Source organism: Thunnus thynnus, chromosome 7 (assembly GCF_963924715.1).
Source record: "Thunnus thynnus chromosome 7, fThuThy2.1, whole genome shotgun sequence".
NCBI lineage: Eukaryota > Metazoa > Chordata > Actinopteri > Scombriformes > Scombridae > Thunnus > Thunnus thynnus.
In genome coordinates this window covers 1,126,597-1,139,524 of record NC_089523.1, presented here as the reverse complement: position 1 = coordinate 1,139,524, position 12,928 = coordinate 1,126,597, and the positions used below count along the sequence as shown (strand labels likewise).

Here is a 12,928-nt window from a genome sequence, read left to right as displayed (position 1 = left end):
TAAAAGACTGAACCAGAAGCTTGTCTCCAGAATCCTTTATCATCTACTGTGTGTGAAATGTTGGGGGGTATGTAAAGGAACCTCATTTAATCAAAGATAGCAGCAAGTATTAAAGTGACACTCCACCCACTCCACACTGTAGACTTTAAAAAGATGGCTGTAAAAGTTTGTAATTTTGTCAGTCAGAGAAAATGAAAGCTGAGTCTGCTTGACTGATTATGTTAATGACAATGGATTCCATAGTGACCAGTTTTATAATGGAAAAAAGAATCAAAGCCCTCATATATACGTCTATCTGTAACTTCATGTGTTCAAGACACTCAAACTTCCACTAAAATATGTTTATCTTCTGTTCTATTTATCAGTTTTAGTGCCTACATGTCAAACAGTAGAAGGTCTTTAAGATTTAAAATTTAGTTGCACAAATTTAAGTAATGTCCTTAAGACATATCCTCACACTGAAAGCTTCTGTAAAATTGTTATGCACGGTGGTGGAGTCAAGGGGGCAACTGCCCCCCCAGTGCCCCTGAGAACAAAAGAAATACTGCAAAAGTACCTTCTAACGTGCCCCCACAGTATGACAAAATGCCATCTAGGGTACCCCACAGTATGATAAAGTGCCCCCACATTATGATAAAGTACCCTCTAAGGTGCCTGCATATTATGATAAAATGCCCTCTAAGGTGCCCCCTCAGTATGATATAGCGTCCTCTAAGGTGCCCCCACAGTATAATAAAGTGCCCCCACAGTGTGATAAAATGCCCTCTAAGGTGCCCCCACAGTATGATAAAGTGCCCTCTGAAGTGCCCCCACATTATGATAAAGTGCCCTCTAAGGTCCCCCACATTATGATAAAGTGCCCTCTAAAGTGCCCCAAAATTATAATAAAATGCCCTCTAAGGTGCCCCCACAGCATTATAAAATGCCCTCTAAGGTGTCCCCACAGTATGATTAAGTGCCTTCTAAGGTGCCCGCACAAAGGAGAAAAGTAAAGAAAAGTAAAGAGAGAAAAAGAAAAATACCAAAGTTCTGTAATGACTGTCTAGTGGTAAATCAGGATGAAATGCCCTGTAGAGGGTCTCAAATGTGACAATCTGGAATGAAGTGCCCTCATAGTTGCCCTTTTAGTGGAAGAAAATGTTATAGTGCCCCCCAAAATGAGAAAATATGATGTGCCCTTTAAATGAAGAGGATGTAATACAGTGTCCTATGATGCTGTGTAATGGGGTGAGCTGGAGGTTCTGTATGGGTGCCCTTCTAGTGAACAAAAAAAAAAAAAGGAAAAAGTGTAATTTAGGGTTCCCCTAAGTCTAGCATACTGAAGTGCAGAATTGGGTGCCCTTTCAATGAAGAAAGTGTCATTGAATGTATCAGGTGCCCTTTACATTTTTTCGCCCCTGCCCCTGAGACAGCTTGAGTCCACCACAGCATGACTGAACATTGATGAACCCTTAAAAAGAGCCTAGATGAGTGTATACTTTATGTTATACTTTCATTTAAGCTGCAGTGCAGTGGTTTCTTTGGGTAAATTCGTGTAATTACTTTCTCTTCCTCCCCTCAGCAGTGTGGCTCCTATTTCTTATTCCACCGCACATTTTTCATGACCATACTATCAACAGTTACCAATTAACCTCAAGAATCTGTTTTGAATGTTTCTGAAAATACAATTAAGCACAGTATTCTAACCTGTCTGAAAACATGAATGTCAGTGTGCATCTTCTCACTGTGGAGTGATCGACCTGTTTGTGGTGTAGAAATGGGATAGGAATAAAACTCCCTTCTTAAACAGGAGAGAACAATGGACGTCAGAATTAGACAATAATGTGTTTCAGCCACTAGATGAAACTCTTGTCCGTGTTCTCGCAGTCATGGCAAAACTGTTACATGAAACAAGGCTGAAGCTGCCCCCTTGTGTTTGATGCCTGTCATGACAGTTAACACTGTTCTCTAACAAGGAATGACTGTTTACTCTATTAATTAGGTAAGATGACTGACAAGTTCTGACATGTGTCTTTGCTTTAGTCAGCAATGTGTGTTTGTGTGTGCATGAACGTGTTTGTATGGGCATTCAAGCACCTGCATGTTTGTGGGAGCTTTCCATGTTAGAGTATATATTTATGCAAATGGAATTAGTGGATATGTTGGTTTATCTGCCACTATTGATGTGTGATTGTGTGTGTGTGTGTGTGTGTGTGTGTGTGTGTGTGCAGGCATGCATGGCAGCATCAGTTCTAATCAGGCTGTGTAGTGCTTGCAGAGATCCTCAAATCAAAGTGAAAAGACCAACATAAATGTTTCAGCTTTTTCTTTATAAAACACATTCACACACAGACACAAGCTTCAGAGAAATAGTCAGCTGGATGTTGGTATGTTTTTGTCACTGTGTGTCATGTGCAACATAATGTTCCTTGGAGTGTCTCTGAAATGTCTGGCCAGATGACAACAAACCTAAGTGTTCAACTGGTAACTTCTTCCATAGTTTTTTCTCCCCACTTAACAGTTTGCCATTTCCACTGGGAAATGTGCACTGTTCCCTGACAAGCAGTGGCATATCCAGGACATTTTGAGTGGGGTGGCCAAGATGGGACACAGAGCTATTGTGGGGTGGCCATGGCACAGCGAACCTTAATGAATTGCAGGTGAACAAAATGTGTAAAAACAGATGTTCAGTGCATCACATTCCATTTACATTCCATTCTCCATTTCCACCTATCACAATCTTTGGGAAGCAGTGGTTATTTAAACATGTCTATTTTCAATCTGTGATTCTTTTCAGGATAGGCTACACATTTTCTGAGAGCCATTTCCCTTTAGTGGAGCAAATAATATACATTACAGGTTCCAAATGAAGCTCTGGGTTCAAAGTGGTGCAACACATTTATTAACAGGGGTTAACTGTGCAAAACTTATTTAAAACAGTTGTCTGTAATGTTATTCATATCATTGTGGCATTAACTCAGCTTGCATCAGCTCTATCTCTGAACTGTGAACTTCACTGTAATAACTTTAGCTTACACCCTGCTTTAAAATTCTCGATGGATTTCACTTACTTTAAACATCCCGTACACAATGCCAGAAATACCTACATGTGCAAATTACACATTTTCTACCAATACAGAAACAATATTGAGCATACACAATAATAAACATATTGTAACAATGGCTGGGAAACACACAAATAAAATACAATAAACCAGTTTAACTCATCATCAGTTTCACTGACTGAAAACATCACATTACACCTTTAACTGTGTTTTCTGAATGATCTACTGTAGACAGTCCAACAATGGCTTGGAAATACAATAAATCTCACTTTCCAGCCTACATCTCTATAGGCTCACAAGTTTAACTTGGCTGGTTAACTGCCTGTATTCTAGCAATAATCTCACTGTTATACACTCTGAACATAAATAACATTACCTATATGGCAAAGTAAAATGTTATTAAACAAAACAGAACAAACTACTGTGGTGAGTGTACAAACTAAACATTTCATGGGCTTTGTTGTATCAAAATGGCAGTTAATGCTATCTATTCAAGACAAAGGGTATGTTTTTCTCTAAAAGCATGGTACAACCTCCTAATGCTGATTTTCTCATCAAAGGTGAAAGGACTGACACAGTAACTGATGTTAAAAATCTTGGTGTGACACTCAATTCCAAATGTTAACTTTAAGACATGTTACATGAGACATGAGACATGTTAAAAAAACGGTTAAAACCATAAGTACAACTTAGCAAATTTTAGACATATTATAAACTGTCTCTCTTTGGACACAGCCAAGATATTTATGCATGCTATGATTATTTCCCACATGTCTCATTGCATCACATCTTGGCTGGAGAAACAGCCATAAAGCCTCTTGAGTCCTTATACAAACAAACTCTAAAAAGTCTGGACAAAAAGCCAATGCATTTCCATTACTGTAGGGTACTGGAGAAATACAATTTACTGAGCTTTGAAAATTTTAGATTAATCTCAAATTTGTGCTTACTTTATAAAATTTTAAATAGTTTGTCCCCTTCTCTGCTACGTACCTTTGTGTACACTTGCTCAGTAAGTTCTATTAGATCCTCCAGAATATCCTCTACACAAGATTGTACCAGATCATTTTGTCGCACTGCATTTGGGCAGTCAGCTTTCTCTGTGAAAACCACAACTCAGAAAACTACATTTTCTCAACTGTAGAACTTCTGTATTCCTAAGCACTGTATTACACCACAGGAGCACTTTTTGACCCAAACAGCTGATCTGCGGTGTAATACAGTGCACGGCATGTGTAGGAATACAGGAGTTCTTCAGTTGAGAAAATGGAGACCCAAAGGACAGAGCTGTCTGTCAGAAAGCAAAAGCAGTGAAAATATTCTAAATATAGTGTACACTTAAACTGATATTGATTTTTTCAGGTGGGCCTTTTTTAGTTGGCTAAAACACATTTTGCTGCTGGCCCTGTCCACAGCAGTACACATCAGTGGAGGACTAAGGAGCAAAGGTGAAAAAATATAAAGGGCACCTGATACATTAATGGGCCCCCACTTCACCATGTTTTTTTCCCCATACAGTGCACCCTATAGGGCACCTTTTTTCATTGAAAGGGCACCCAATTCTGCACTTCAGTATGTGTATGACTTAGGGGAACCCTAAATTGCACTTTTTCCTTTTTTTTTGTTCACTAGAAGGGCACCCATACAGAACCTCCAGCTCATCCCATTACACAGCATGATAGGACACTGCATTAAGTCCTCTTCATTTAAAGGGCACATCATATTTTCTCATTTTTGGGGGTTCTTTACAGGGCACTATCACATTTTCTTCCACTAAAAGGGCAACTATGAGGGGACTTCATTCCAGATTGTCACATATAGAGGCCGTCTATAGGGCATTTCATCCTGATTTACCCATAACTAGACAGTCATTACAGAACTTTGGTATGTTTTCTCCTTTGTGTAGGCACCTTAGAGGGCATTTTATCATACTGTGGGGGGGCACCTTACAGGACCTTTCATCATACTGTGGAGATACCTTAGAGGACACTTTATCATACTGTTGGGGCACCTTAGAGAGCACTTTATCATACTGTGGGAGCACCTTAGAGGGCACTTTCGCAGTATTTTTTTGTTTGTTCTGGGGGGCACCGCAATACTCTGCCTGAATTTTCAATGTCTCACTCTGAGATTCTGTATAATAAAGGGTGAATCTTCAGGTACTGCCATCTTATCCTCTGTACTGCTAATGGGCTCAGGAAGGACTTGGCTATCTGGCTCCATATTTAAATTTGTGATTTATGTAGGTGGAACAGAGAATAAATATATTTTAGGTTTAACATCAGGGGTGGTGGGCTTCTTTAGGTGAACATTCACTCTCAGGTCATCACACATCACCATTTCAGGTGTTTGGCTGCTGAATTAATTCATAGTCTCCATTTAAGTCACCCTCCACTCAAACATGAGTTTTCCTTCTTGTTCCTCCAGTTGCATGTTGTTCTCTTCTCTGAATGATGTATGTGCAGAGTTTGTTTTCATATTCATCTGCTGAAGGAGGAAAATTGCTGTGCTCACCTTAAATCTCAGTTTAAGACGTGTACCTACAAGCATGATTTGTGACATCACAACTAGTTTGTAAGTCAATCATGGTCCAGTGTGCGACTTACATAAGTGTGATGTAGAAATGTGAAGCCTCCAGTGCACATACAGAGAATGGCCTGCTTTCTCTGCAAAAACCACAAACCTTGCAAGGGTGGTCAGGTGAGGAGAGGGATTGGGTAGAGAGAACAAAGCCCTTGAATGAGAGAAATAAAACGTTATTTTCTGATTGTTTCATGGCGGTTACGTTCTAAAGCACAAATAAATAACCATCAAACACTCAGCAGATGATTTCCTGTGGAGACAGACACTCTTAGTTTCAGTTTCATTTCTCTCCTCTGCATTTCTCCACTCATGAAATTCATTTATTAAATCCAAATCATGCAGCAGTAAACACAAAGAACAACAGGATTGAGCCCTGGTTGAGGTTGTGGCCGGGTCTGTGACAGTGGACATGGTAGTTTCTGGGCTACAGCTACAGCTGTAGTCGTTGCTATGGTGCTATGAATATGGCTATGGAGCCGTACTGTAAAGCATTGTTAAGTCCAACACTCAGGATTTGGATCCAGTGCTTCTATCAGATATGACCAATGTGTTCACTATACACCACAGGATTTCAGGAAAGGCTGCTACAGCAGCGTCATAATGCAGAGAAGAGAACTAGTTCAATTAGTCTCCGCTAGTTAGCTTCAATGATACAGATTTGTGGCTGAGCCACACAGCTAATCATGTGTCCTCTTGTGAAGTGGTCACAACCAGAGGCTGTGTGATACATACAGATGTGGCCGAAATTATTGGTAACCTTGCATCTTATTAAAATAATGCGCCATTCGCCCTGAACAGTGTTGAAATTAAAAGATATTTTATTATCAGTGCATGTCTATGTTTGGTTTGCAGTGGAACAAAACAAAAAAGTTGTGAAAATAACTGAATTCATGCTTATTCTACAAAGACACTCTAAAATAGCCTGGACAAAATTATTGGTACCCTTTAGAAGTTGTAAGAAATAATTGGTTTGTAGTGATACTTTAAGCAGACTATTGTGTTTTAATTAGTATCACAGATGGTTTCGTTGCACCATCCATGGCTGTCTGAATGAAAATGGGCTCCATGGCAGAAGACCCAAGAAGACCCCACTTCTAAGAGGGAGACACAAAAAACCCAGACTGGTCTTTGCCAAAATTCATGTTGACAAGCCACAGTCCGTCTGGGAAAATGTGCTTTGGACAGATCTTTTTGGTAAATCATACCAACCCTATGTTTACAGAAGAAAAGATGAAGCCTTCAAAGAAAAAAACACCATCCCTACCGTGAAACATGGAGGAGGCTCAGTGATGTTTTGGGGTTACTTTGCTGCCTCAGGCACTGGGTACTTTGAATCAGTGCAGGGCACAATGAAATCAGAAGATTATCAAGGCATTTTGGAGCACAACATACAGCCCAGTGTCAGAAAGCTGTGTCTTAGAGGAGAGCAGGTCATGGGTCTTCAAGCAGGATAATAACCCCAAACATACATCAAAAAGCACCCAAGAGTGGATAAGAAGAAAACATTGGACCTTTCTGAAGCAGCCTGCTATGAGTTCTGATCTGAATCCCATTGAATATCTGTGGAAAGAGCTGAAACTTGCAGTTGGGAGACAGCAGCCATCAAACCTGAGAGAACTGGAGCAGTTTGCTCAAGAAGAGTGGGCCGAACTACCAGTGGAGAAGTGTAGGAACTTTATTCAGAGTTACAGAAAGTACTTGACTGCAGTTATTGCCTCCAAAGGCTGAGCTACAAAATATTAAATTAAGAGTTTTAATATTTTTGGCCATGCCATTTTCATTTGTTTTACTGTATTAAATAATATGTTAATTTGTAAATCAAAAACAAAGTTTCAGTTATAGTCAATGCGAAATAATGAATGATGGATACCATATACTTCTGTCAGTTTCAACTTAATACAGAGAAAATTTAGTTTTTAGTAATTTAGTAATTTAGTTCTAATATATAATATTATATCAAAATACAGCTGTCTTCCATGATGTGATTAGGTAGAGCTGCCTAGGATGAGCCTCAGTAAGTCAGATCACTATTTTAAATTGCAAATACATTTATTGTTCCAGTGTGTACTTGAAGCATAATGCAAATATTTATAGATATCATTTCATATCAATATGATCATTTTAAGAATGGCATAATATTTCTGTTTTTTAATATTTTATTTTTTATGTTATTGTTACACATGTAGCATTGCTATTTCCAATTAAAAACAAAAAAAAGTAAAAAGGGATACTCTGCACAGAGAAAAAACTGAAGACACTGATTATTTGCAGCTTTTAACAGTGTAAACTGACTGACGTTTCTACACTACCGTGTCTTCATCTGAGTCGACAACTCATACAGATGCAGCTGTTTGGAATTGCCGGATGGTCTGTGACAGGGCCCATACAGATCCGTGGCAGACCCCTTTTGGGTCCTTGGCTATAATGAGATCCCCCCTCGATGACATAGTCAACGCAGCCCCAACTCATAACGCCCCTAAGCACCATGTGTGGAAACCAGTTGCAATGCTTGATCTGTCCACAGGGAGGGGCAGTGATTATGCCTGTAGTGCTGCTGGAGATTTTCATTGACCCAGTGAGCCTGAAATCAGCTGTTCTTATCATATTTGATGTGTATGAGGGCGGGTGCTTCCCACACAGAGCACACTTTTAGTGAAGTGCTTGTTATTATCATTAAGGTCATGAAAATATTATGCTGAAACATTTTGTAAAACATTGATACACATACTTGTTTTTAGCTAACATAAAATAGAGGTTGTTCAAATTGAGCGAGCAAGCGAGAAGGCTGAAAGAGCCTCTAATTACTGATTATACATCTATTCTGTGCAATGAAAGCGCCAAAAGATGCATTATTCAACAGAACTGCATGAAAAATGAAAGGAATACAGGTGGAAAATGAATAACTGTGTGTGATAGTGTGCACTGCACTCGTCTGTGCAGCTGATCTGCTGTTAACAACACACATAATTTATCAAGTCACAGAGTAGCCTACAAGCTGGAACTGCAACACACCAGGACAAACTGGCACAATGTTTTTTATACATGTTTACCATCAATGAAATTGTCTTCTGTCATAAATGTAGCTCTAGAGCACTATGCTAGGCTTCATTTCCACAGAAAGGACCACTTTGTTGCCAAACCACAGCCCAAACATCCCTTAAGTCTCCATGTCTGGGGAATGATTTCACTACACGGCGCAGGTCCTATGGTCATCTTTGAAGGAATCATGAACAGACAATATTTTGAGAACACTATCATTAAAGAAGTTGCAGCACCATAAATCAGGGGACATTTTGTGTCAGCTCATCACTTGCTCCAGGACAATTTAAAGCACACCACTGTGCTGCTGCAACTTGCACAGCATCAGAGGGAACCCACTGTGGAATGGTGAATAAATTTTTTTGAGTGTCACAACCTCTGCAAAATGACTCATTTCACTATCAGAATTTGATCCATTCAGTCCGATAACATTTGTAAACTATAGGAGAGCTGCATGACTGAATTATTTGCACCCCACTGAGGCCAGAGGGCTAACCCGGAAGTTAGCAATCTCTGCCAGTGGCAGTCTCTGGTGCACATGGTCTATGGGCCCTCGTGCTCAGTATGCATTCATCTGGGTAATCTCTTTACAGCGGGAAGTTGATTTTTTGGCTTCAGTCACCAATTAGCAACTTTCATAGAAATGAACGGGTGTCCAGTTATCTTTATACAGCCATGCTGGAAACTGGCAGCCAGATCCAGCTGGGGGCAGCACTTCTGGCTGGTACTGTAATGTAGAAGACCTGCAATCCAAACAGAAAACACAAAGAAAAACAAAACAGAAAAAGAAAGAAAAAAAGAAGACAAGTTGACAAGTTGAACAAGTTGATTGAAAAAAATAGAAGTATACATTTAAGTATACACATACATTTATCCTCATATACATACAAATTAAAGGAAAAACCTGAATAAATGAGTGGAGAAACAACAAACGCAGATGCTTCCAAACAGTTGCACTGCATGGTACAATAAAGCAATTAACATCCAATCATGCTCTGTGGCATGTATATGTCAAAGTGAGACATAATTGTAGTCCTACTTAATCTTATATTTTGCATGTCTTATTTTTATTATATGCATCTGGTTTTAGTGAGTTGCCCTGCATGCTTTTTTATATGGTTTTATATTTTCTGATATTGTGTTTTAACTTGGACTGAGTGCATTGAACTCTAATTGATCAAGTGATGGACTAAGTGAGAACACCGGTGAGTGATTGGATGACACACACCCCTTCACTCAGGATTGGCGGACTGGACTGAGTTCCTTGATTTTTTTGGCTGAGTGTGAGAGGTGAAGGCAGGTGGAGAAGGAAGGGAAGAGAGGAGAGACTTGGAGACACGGAAAGCGACGGATGTGAGAGGGTTCGCTCCACAGAAAATCGGTTGCAGTTGGTCGTGGGAACTTGAGGACGGGGACTACTCGTTGAAGCAGCGTGGATACACCGGAGGAAAGGTGCAGCTGGGACGAGGAAGCAGACAGACCACAGCGGGACGAGCCAGGCGTCGATGACGGAGACTTGGTTCAACGCGCAGTATTACGAAAAGTAAAGGAATGTGTAACAGGCTACTCTGAGGGCGTGTGTGTGTGATAGTGGTAGTCATATGTCACTTGATTGAGGATATTTATTTTTCTCCTCCTACAGCGGCTCCGTATACAAGGTCCCAGAAGAAGCGGCGTGACTGGAGCAGAGGAGCCGACAGCTGCAGGACTTCCTTTCCCCCTCGTGTCACAGAGAACTTGAGTATCCCCCTTCTTTTAAAATAACTCATTCTTCGCCCTGTTTTAACAACTTGTGAATAAAATTCCTGCATTGTCACTGTGTGTGCGTTGTATTTTTTAACAGTGGAAATTCAAGCTGGTTTTTTTAAAAGAACCTCACACTTGTGTGACATATAAAAACGCTGACCAGGCCCAGTTTTGGCCAACTGAACACCTGTGGGAGATTTCAGACTGACATGTTAGACAGTGCCCTCCACCACCAGATGAGGGAGTATCTTTTTGAAGAATGGTGTTCCTCCCTGACTTGTAGAATTATTGCCAAGGCAGATTGAAGCTGTTCTGGCAGCATATGGTGGCCCAACACCTTACTAAGACACTTTATGTTGGTTTTTCCTTATATTTGTCACCCATCTGTATAAATGTATAGCTTTGTCATTATATACACATTTTACTGGTACATCATATTGAGAGAACATGAAATTACAGCCAGTCACAGAGGATAGAGTAAACTAATCATTTTTGGCATATCTGTATATAAAATCTAGATTGTTTAGTTACCTTGATTATACTTAACTTGATTATTTGCCTACATGTAAAGCTTACACATAAAAAAACCCATTGTTTGCATGTCAGTTTTACCACTGTTTAACATTTCAAACACTGTCAGAAAAATCATCATTTTTACTTTGCAGCTGATAGTGTCATAAAAAAACTGTGACCTCTGGTTTCTACAGGACAGTGACTTGGTTTAGACTAAACCACAGATACCTCTACAGTTGAAAGTGAAGCTTCTGAGGAAACGATGATCCGGTTTACTGACCAAACTTTTTTTCTCCCCAAACCGCTCTCATGTTTAAACCCTACTTAAACTGCAGCCAAACTAAAAACAGTTTAACAGTTGTTAATTTTTCTGAGTGTGTACATGTGTTTGTATGTGTTTTAACACTGTGCACACCTGATGCTCATACCCTCATCAGCTCTTGTGACCTGATATGTGTCTCAGCAGATGCTCCTCATCACTCATTAGACTCTATATGCGCACACTGATGAGAAAAAGAAACCCCTGCACAGTCTAATACATTAACATTAGTGGAACTGATGTTGTTGCATGTGCAAAAGGAGTATAGATATTTTTAAAAAAAAGAAAAAATCAAAAGAAAGACTAATTACAGTCTGACAATGGTTAAAGCCAACTGCTTTTTAAACACAAAATCCAATATAAGCTTCTAAGGATTTCATTGGCAGCTATTATAATACATTTGACTCAGTGTGCGGGTGCTGCTGTTATTTTGTCCACCCTGTATTTTGGGCTGTATGCAGTATGTTTAATTTTGAAAGGCCTTCAAATTGTCCTCTCTGGTCCACCTGCTCTGGCATGGTTTGGACTGCAGCAGGCAGATATAGTGTTCCAGCTGTAATCTGTGTTTGCTCCGTGTCCCTCCTTATCCAGGATGGCCAGATTACACACACATGCCTTGCCAAACACATTTTGACGGTGACAACTACTGCTGTGCTTCACTGCACCTCACTGCACCCCTCACTCATTCATCCATCCTTCAATCCATCCATACATTCCTTCAACCATTCATCCTCCCCCATCTACTTCACCTTTCTATCCATCCAGGGCTAGTTTCACAGTTACCCCAGTCCTGGAACTGACACACAAGCCGCTAAATAAAGTTAATTCATTTTTTTAAGAAAGAAAGACTGAATCATACTCATCCAATCAGTAGGTTACATCTGCATGGGTTTCCTGCCAGAAACAAACATAGTCAGACAAAAGCCACAGCTGTAAGGAGTGTGGAGAGAGAAAGCATACATGGGAGCACAGGTAAGTAAAATATTTTTGTATAGCACTTTTCATAAACATTAGTCACAAAGTGTTTTACAAGGGCATAATACAACATACAAAAAAGAAATAATTCATATCAGATCAGCAGAGCAAAAGTGCAAAATGAAAAAAACAGAATACACAATCAAAAAACACAATATAAATTATACAATAAAAACATAAAATGCTGACCTGGTGCATACAGGTTACCAAAATACCTGTCTTTGGCTGCTTTTTAAAAGAATCCACAAAATCAGCAGACCATAAATTTGCGGGCAGAGCATTCCATAGTTTAGGTGCAACAACCTCAAAAGCTCAATCACCATGGGTCTTACTGCATGTCCATGGGACAGACAGCATATTTAGCATATTTGACCTAAGAGAGCGAGCTGATGAGTAAGGGTGAAGTAGATCTGCCACATATGCAGGAGCCTGACTCTGCAATGCTCTGTAAGTAAGAATGAGAATTTTAAACTGGATCCTGTACACAACAGGGAGCCAGTGAAGAGCTTTAAGTATAGGTGTAATGTGAGACTGTCTATTTGACCTAGTGAGTAGTCTTGCAGCAGGATTCTGGATTGCCTACAGGTGATCAAGACCAGACATACTAAATGAGGAGAAAAGTGTGTTACAGTAGTCAATGCGAGAAGAGATAAAGGCATGTATAAGTATCTCTAGCTCAGCAGTTGAAAATACAGATCTCAGTTTACTA

The 12,928-nt window shown here is 39.8% G+C and overlaps 1 long non-coding RNA gene across 1 annotated transcript; it reads left to right on the top strand.

The window, feature by feature from the left end:
- The first annotated feature begins 9,674 nt into the window (after positions 1-9,674).
- LOC137186686 (uncharacterized) lies at positions 9,675-10,482 on the top strand. Its single transcript, XR_010929069.1, has 2 exons — positions 9,675-10,209; positions 10,309-10,482. It is a non-coding gene; the product is annotated as an uncharacterized lncRNA (long non-coding RNA).
- Positions 10,483-12,928: the final 2,446 nt, after the last annotated feature.